We start from the raw sequence: 6,000 nt of genomic DNA, 5'->3' as shown, positions 1-6,000 counted from the left end.
GGGGAGCTGGGAGCATCTGCTCCGGGCTGTGCTCAGGGATGGGGAGCAGCAGCTGCTCTGGGTCCGACACACACACAGCCCACGGAGACGCTCCGGCAGGAGCTGTGCCCGGAGCCTGGGAAGAGCAGCTCCAGTCGGGAGCACAAGGAAATCCTGCGAGCAGGGTCGGGAAGGGATTACCACACTTGAGTGAGAGAGCGGGAGAGTGACGCAGGCTGGATGCAGGAGAGAAAATCCACCCTCACTCCAAAGGAACTCCCGGCATCTGCCGCCGCGGATCCTGCGAGGCGGGAGGAGAGAACCTTCCCGGACCCGGCTCCTTTTCCCTGGATTTTGTGCCTCCTCTCCCGTGTCTGTCCCTGGCTCGAGGGGGAACAGCCGCTCTGCAGAATGAGGCCAGTGAGAGCACAGATGCAAATGGCTGGGGCTGTGCATCACTGAGCAGCACATTTCAGGAGAGCCAAAGTGCCCCGCGAGATGCTGAGCACCGACGCTCCCAGGGGCTACAGAAACCTCCCTGCTACCCGGGAGATCCTGGGCTGCTTTCAGCCAACTCAGTGCTCCTGAAATCAGGCTTTATAGTCAGTGTGGAACAATGGGTAGAAACATTCAGACTTGCATAAATTGCACTTACAACGGAGCCCAAGGGAACGCAGGGCTGGAAAGCAGGGAAAGAATAAAGTCAGCTCCCAACACTTCACATCTTTCATTTATTGCATTTTCTAACTGTTTCACTCTTCAGCTGGCTCTTCCACAGTGACACTTCCATCAGCACACCAAAGGAATTCCCAGCTGTATTCCCAAACATTGTGACAGCAATAAAAGAGGACAGAATTTGTCTAGTGCATGTTAGGAAAAAGTTACAGGATAGACAGCATGGTTGAGAGGAGGGAACAAAAAAAAGCAATGCAAAACCCCACCCCCGATAGTTCTACATGCCTGCAGAACTTCAGTGAGATGGGAGACAAGATCCAAGGGGAGTTGACATGTTTCACTTACTGAGAAATCATTATTTCTTTGCCATTTTTAACACACACACACAGCCAGACTTCCCACAGCCCCCAGGTCACGATACATCACAGGAACCTTGGGTATCTGTGGACTACGTGCAGCCACCTGTAAAATGAAACAAGACCCCAAACCCACTGTAGGGTGGTTCTTGGCTGCCCTCAGTTTGTGGTTCCAATGGCACTTCCAGGCTGGGATGGCAGGACGTGGCACAAGTCCCGCTCTGAGGAGGGAAGTGTCACCCATTCCCAGGCAGAAGAAGGGAAACGGGGCAGCCATCCTCACCCCACCTCTGGTTCTCAGCTCACCACATTACTGGATCAAACCATCACTCTGAAGCCTCTAGACAGTTACCAACACATTTGCATTCAAATTAATTGATGTGCTGGAGTTGCAATTCAACAACAGAAAATAAACTGTCACCACTGCCTAGTTTAACATCAGACTGCAGATAATGTGCTAAGTACAAGTTCACACACACTCCCACCATTCCATCCATTATGTGTGGAGCTATACACCAGCATCTTTAACAGCACAGCTGCTCTGTCACAAACCTTGCACAACCATTAATACATTCTTCATTATTTTGTCTTCAAGGGAAACTTCATTTTAAAACCAGAAGTGCTTAAATGCTTTGGAAATTCGAGTACATCACATGGGTTAGAAGGTGACAGCAAACAAATGAAGACCATGAAATTCAGAAGACATGCCCAATGGTGTGACAATAGTCACAGGTTTATTCAACTTCAACAAAAATAAAATTAAAAAAAAAAGACATCAATCCCCATGACAACTCTTCAGTGCCAAGCCAGGTTTTGCATCTAATCCCAAGGCCTGTCAGAGTCAAATCTGAACTGATGTGGCCCCGAGGACACAGTATGTCACAGTTTGTCTGGCTGCAAAGGGAAAAGGCAACAAGTTCATTTTATACCACCTGACACTGCACCTACACCTGATTTAAGCAGCGCCACCCTCACGAGGTTCCAGTGACTCCACACACTCCCTGCTCTCAGGGCAGTCCTGGGCTCCTGCTGGGAATGCTCTGTGGTGCCACAGCAAAGTCCTAACAAAGTCTTGGAGTTGATGGTGACAAACAATATTTCCAAACAAAAATGTGGTTTTCCATCACCTGACATTGATTGACATCAATGACCACACGGCAACAGGATGTATTTCCAACCATCACTGCTGTTCCACAGGTGTCACACAATCCCAATAACTTAATTCCCCTTGACAGGACAGGGAACAGTCTCACCTCTCTGCCTGTTTTTCCTACTTAGATTTTCTTCCCATACCTAACAGGGCTCAACAGAGACACAACACTGCAAGTTCTACTGCAAAATACTCATTTTCCAATAAATGAGAATATGATTTAACTAACAGTTTTGAAATTACAGCATCAGAAGAAGGTTCATTTTCTAGCTCATTGATTTTTCCTTTTTCACTGTCAAAATAGCTGGAAACCAGTACAAAGCCTAATTCTGCTAAAGAGCAAGAAAAGCTGATTAGAGAACTAACACCTCTCACAGTGAATTGATAATGAAATAAGGAGACAATAACATCTTCATATTCATCATGCAAAATTTAATCTTAGACCTAAACTGTAGTACAAACTCCTAGTGGAAACTCAGCTAGCAATTAATAAAACTTTGTATTAGCTGCATAGAAAACTTGTCATTTTTATCAGATTAAAGCTTGTATCCACTCATTTGTCGTTAATAAAGACATTGTTCCATGGAAAGCTGAGAAACACAACAAGATGGAAGGGGAAAAACACTTGGCACTAGACCTCAATCACCAAACACCGTCTGGAGACAGATCCCACACAAGACTCCTCCTTTCAACAAAGGATGGATCCAGTGACAGACAGAGGGTTCTTCACCAAAGCACCAGGACAGTTTCTTCAGGCATTTTTGTCCCTTTTTTAATCTAAGTGAACCTCAACACAGAAATTCTTTAGTGCCCTTCTTGCATATACATTTTCGCTTACATCTCTTTGTCCTGAGGAATGAATTGTGGCTATTTCACTACAGAAGTCAGAATATGAACCAATATATGAATTCCCGCACTCCTGACTTGTCCTGCTTTCCCAAGCATCATTACAAAACTCCAACTGAAGCCGATTATGAAGATCTGAGGCTGAATCCTGCTCTCCACATCTGGCATCTGCAGCCCTGTGCCTCAAACCCCAGCTCACACGAGGCTTCAGCAGAGCCCTGCCCATCAGCAAACATCAGTCCGAATGTGTATGTGCAATCTGGCAAAGATGTGGTATTGTTCCCCCAAAACTTTGTGCTCCAATAACCAAAACAGACCACTTTACTGCACGGAAAGTAAAACATAATGCATTTTATGTCCTTACTCGCTGGGCACGAAAGTTCAATATCACTGAAGCAAAGAAAAGTTCTCCACCCGTTTACTCAGCTCACATTGAAAGGGGACATTCAAAGGCCCTAAAATGCTGACATTAAGGACCTGTGTCACTTCCCAGTTCAGAACACCCAGGCAATGGTCTTTCCCAGGTGAAGCAACTCAGCAACCCAACCTGCCAGAGCCCCTACAGCCTGAACGTGGCTTGGAATCCCTGTTTCCCCTCGAGCAGATGGTTTACACCAACCACCATAAGTTTTGGAGTTAATTAATTGATCACGAGCATGAGTGAATTCCAGAAAAAAAAAAAACTTAAGGAAAAAATAAAATTATCAGGTGTAAAGATAATAAGTGTAATAATCTGGATCTTCTGGCTTGGGACATACTTGCATTGCTGATGGGAGGCACTGGGAGCCACAGAAGGGCTATTCCATACACACTGGGGTTTTTCCCATTATATTTTCAGCCTCAAACATGCACTAGCCAAGTAGATGGATGTTTGCTTTGACAACACAGCCATTCCCTCATTGTTATTGCCAGCAAACAAACAAAATATGATCCACATTTACAGCTTAAAAACCCTGCGAAAATAAAAAAAAGCAACTCTTTTTCCAAGCCTAGAGGGATGCTGCACTTTGTATCTTGGCACTGCTTGCAACAGGGAGGAAAAGAAAGTGGGTTCATCAAATCCTCAGGGCTATTCCAAACATTGTAATTGCTTGTCTGCTCTGTTCTACAGGAACTGCTAAAATAGCTGAGGCCCAGCTCTGCCCCCAGCCTGTTATTCTCCGTGTGCACACACACTGCTGGATCTCACTGCTGCTGCTGCTGAGGAAAACTGACACTTTTGCTCCTGGGCAGATAAGACTCCCCAGAGTACAAGGCACAGCAGCAACCTCCACTTCTGTAACCAAAAATTCAGACATACACAGATAAGAATTTCAATACCCTGCAAATTCAGCCATTAGCAGCTTCTCCTAACGGAATCACAAAATGCTGGGAAAGCCTCAGGCAGTGCCATGCCCACAGCACTTCACTGCACACACCAGTGCCAGTCACCACCTAAAGACAACCCGTGAGAGCCCCGTGGAAAGGCCCCAGTTGTGCATCAATACTTCCTCTTGTCTCTAAACATCATTCTAATGTGCCAGGGCAGCCTGCTCCATGCACAGCAGCGTTTTCCTGAGTGGAATGGGAGCGCTGTTGTTTGTGTTTGCTGTTCACTGTTATATAATATAACTGGGACCATACAAATGGTTTTCCAGCCTTATATTCCCACTAGTCAACACATTGCTTGCTAACTACATTTACAACTCCAGAGCAAGGGTACAAATAAGATGTTTTAACCATTTTTCCAAAATTGCCAATCATTAGCTGAAGGTACCCAAGTTTTTCCTGTGTCTATTTGATATATTTGTGGACAATTTTCAATGTGTTCTTGTGCCAACTTTCCCCATCAGTTCAAATAAGTCTTTTCCTCCCTGAGCTTTCCCTTTGCAAAGCAGTCAGAGCCAGCAGTCACATCCCCTCTCAATCTTTGATTTTTCAAGCTAAACAAATGTGACTCATCTCCAGTTCTGTAGCCCTTTTCTCTGCCTGTTCCCCAGCTCCCCTTGCTCCAGTACTCCTGACTAGAACTGCATTAGGCTGGGCCTCGTGGCACCACCACCTTCATCCTGCTCCTCAACACTCACAACTGCATCTTCCTTCCACTAATCCCAGAATCCCAGACTGGTTTGGGTTGGAAGGGGCCTCAGCTGGATGTGAACAAATGGAACAACATCTGCTCAGGTGCTTAAAGCAGTGCAGGTGCCACAAGGGGAGGGAGGGAAGAAGCACCAGAGATGAGCAGTAGAGCAGCAAATTTCCTACTGTGCATCCCTGTGGATGCTTCCAGTCCTGAGGTCTCTGAAGATGGTGCTGTGCTTTTTAAGGACACCCACTGATCCTGTGAGATATTTTTACCTGGCTGCCCTGCACCTGAGGTGCAACAGTTCTTCCAGCTCACAGGTTCAGTTACAGGCAGTGACTGTGATGTGACCTTCCAGACAGCCCTGATGCAACTGAGTTATCCCACTGCTCCAAATCAAAGGGTGCAGTTGGGGTAATAAGGGCAGAATTAACACAACATCGTACCAATGGTGGCCAGTCCCTACTGACACAGGTCTGGAAAGAGGTGGAGAGGCCAGAAGACAAAGTTAGAAACTTAGAGAATTAATTAAAATTACAGAAATGGAGTTTTAAAAAAATTTTGTGCTTCTGAAAGTAGTTAAGAAAAAAAGATCATTAGCATAAGTAATATAAGTAGGAACAGCTACTTTCAGAACTGCTGAGACAAAATCAGCCATTTGCTAAACACATCACAGCTTCTTTCTGTTTAACAGTTACAGAATATTAGCATTCAGAAGTGTAGGAAAATAAGCTTATCAACGACCCTGTGTGCTTGCTCCCTGAAGAGCCGTGCTCTCAGTATCAGAATATGACACTATAATAGCAATAACTACCAAAAAAATCACGAGAACACTGTGTAAGTTGGGATTAATAGACACTAAGCTGGACACACACAGCCCAACACTGGAACACCCGCTGACAAGGAGCAAATCCCCAAAAAGCTCCATCAAC

The 6,000-nt window shown here is 45.5% G+C and overlaps 1 protein-coding gene across 4 annotated transcripts in view; it reads right to left on the bottom strand.

Annotated features, from left to right (window-relative positions):
• The window catches only part of PLCH1 (phospholipase C eta 1), a 63,987-nt gene that overhangs the window by 42,847 nt on the left and 15,140 nt on the right, over positions 1-6,000 (bottom strand). The gene's annotated exons all lie outside the window — the stretch shown is intronic.

This window comes from Neopelma chrysocephalum, unplaced genomic scaffold (assembly GCF_003984885.1).
Source record: "Neopelma chrysocephalum unplaced genomic scaffold, ASM398488v2 Primary Assembly neopelma1_69, whole genome shotgun sequence".
NCBI lineage: Eukaryota > Metazoa > Chordata > Aves > Passeriformes > Pipridae > Neopelma > Neopelma chrysocephalum.
This window is presented reverse-complemented; position numbering and strand designations above follow the sequence as displayed.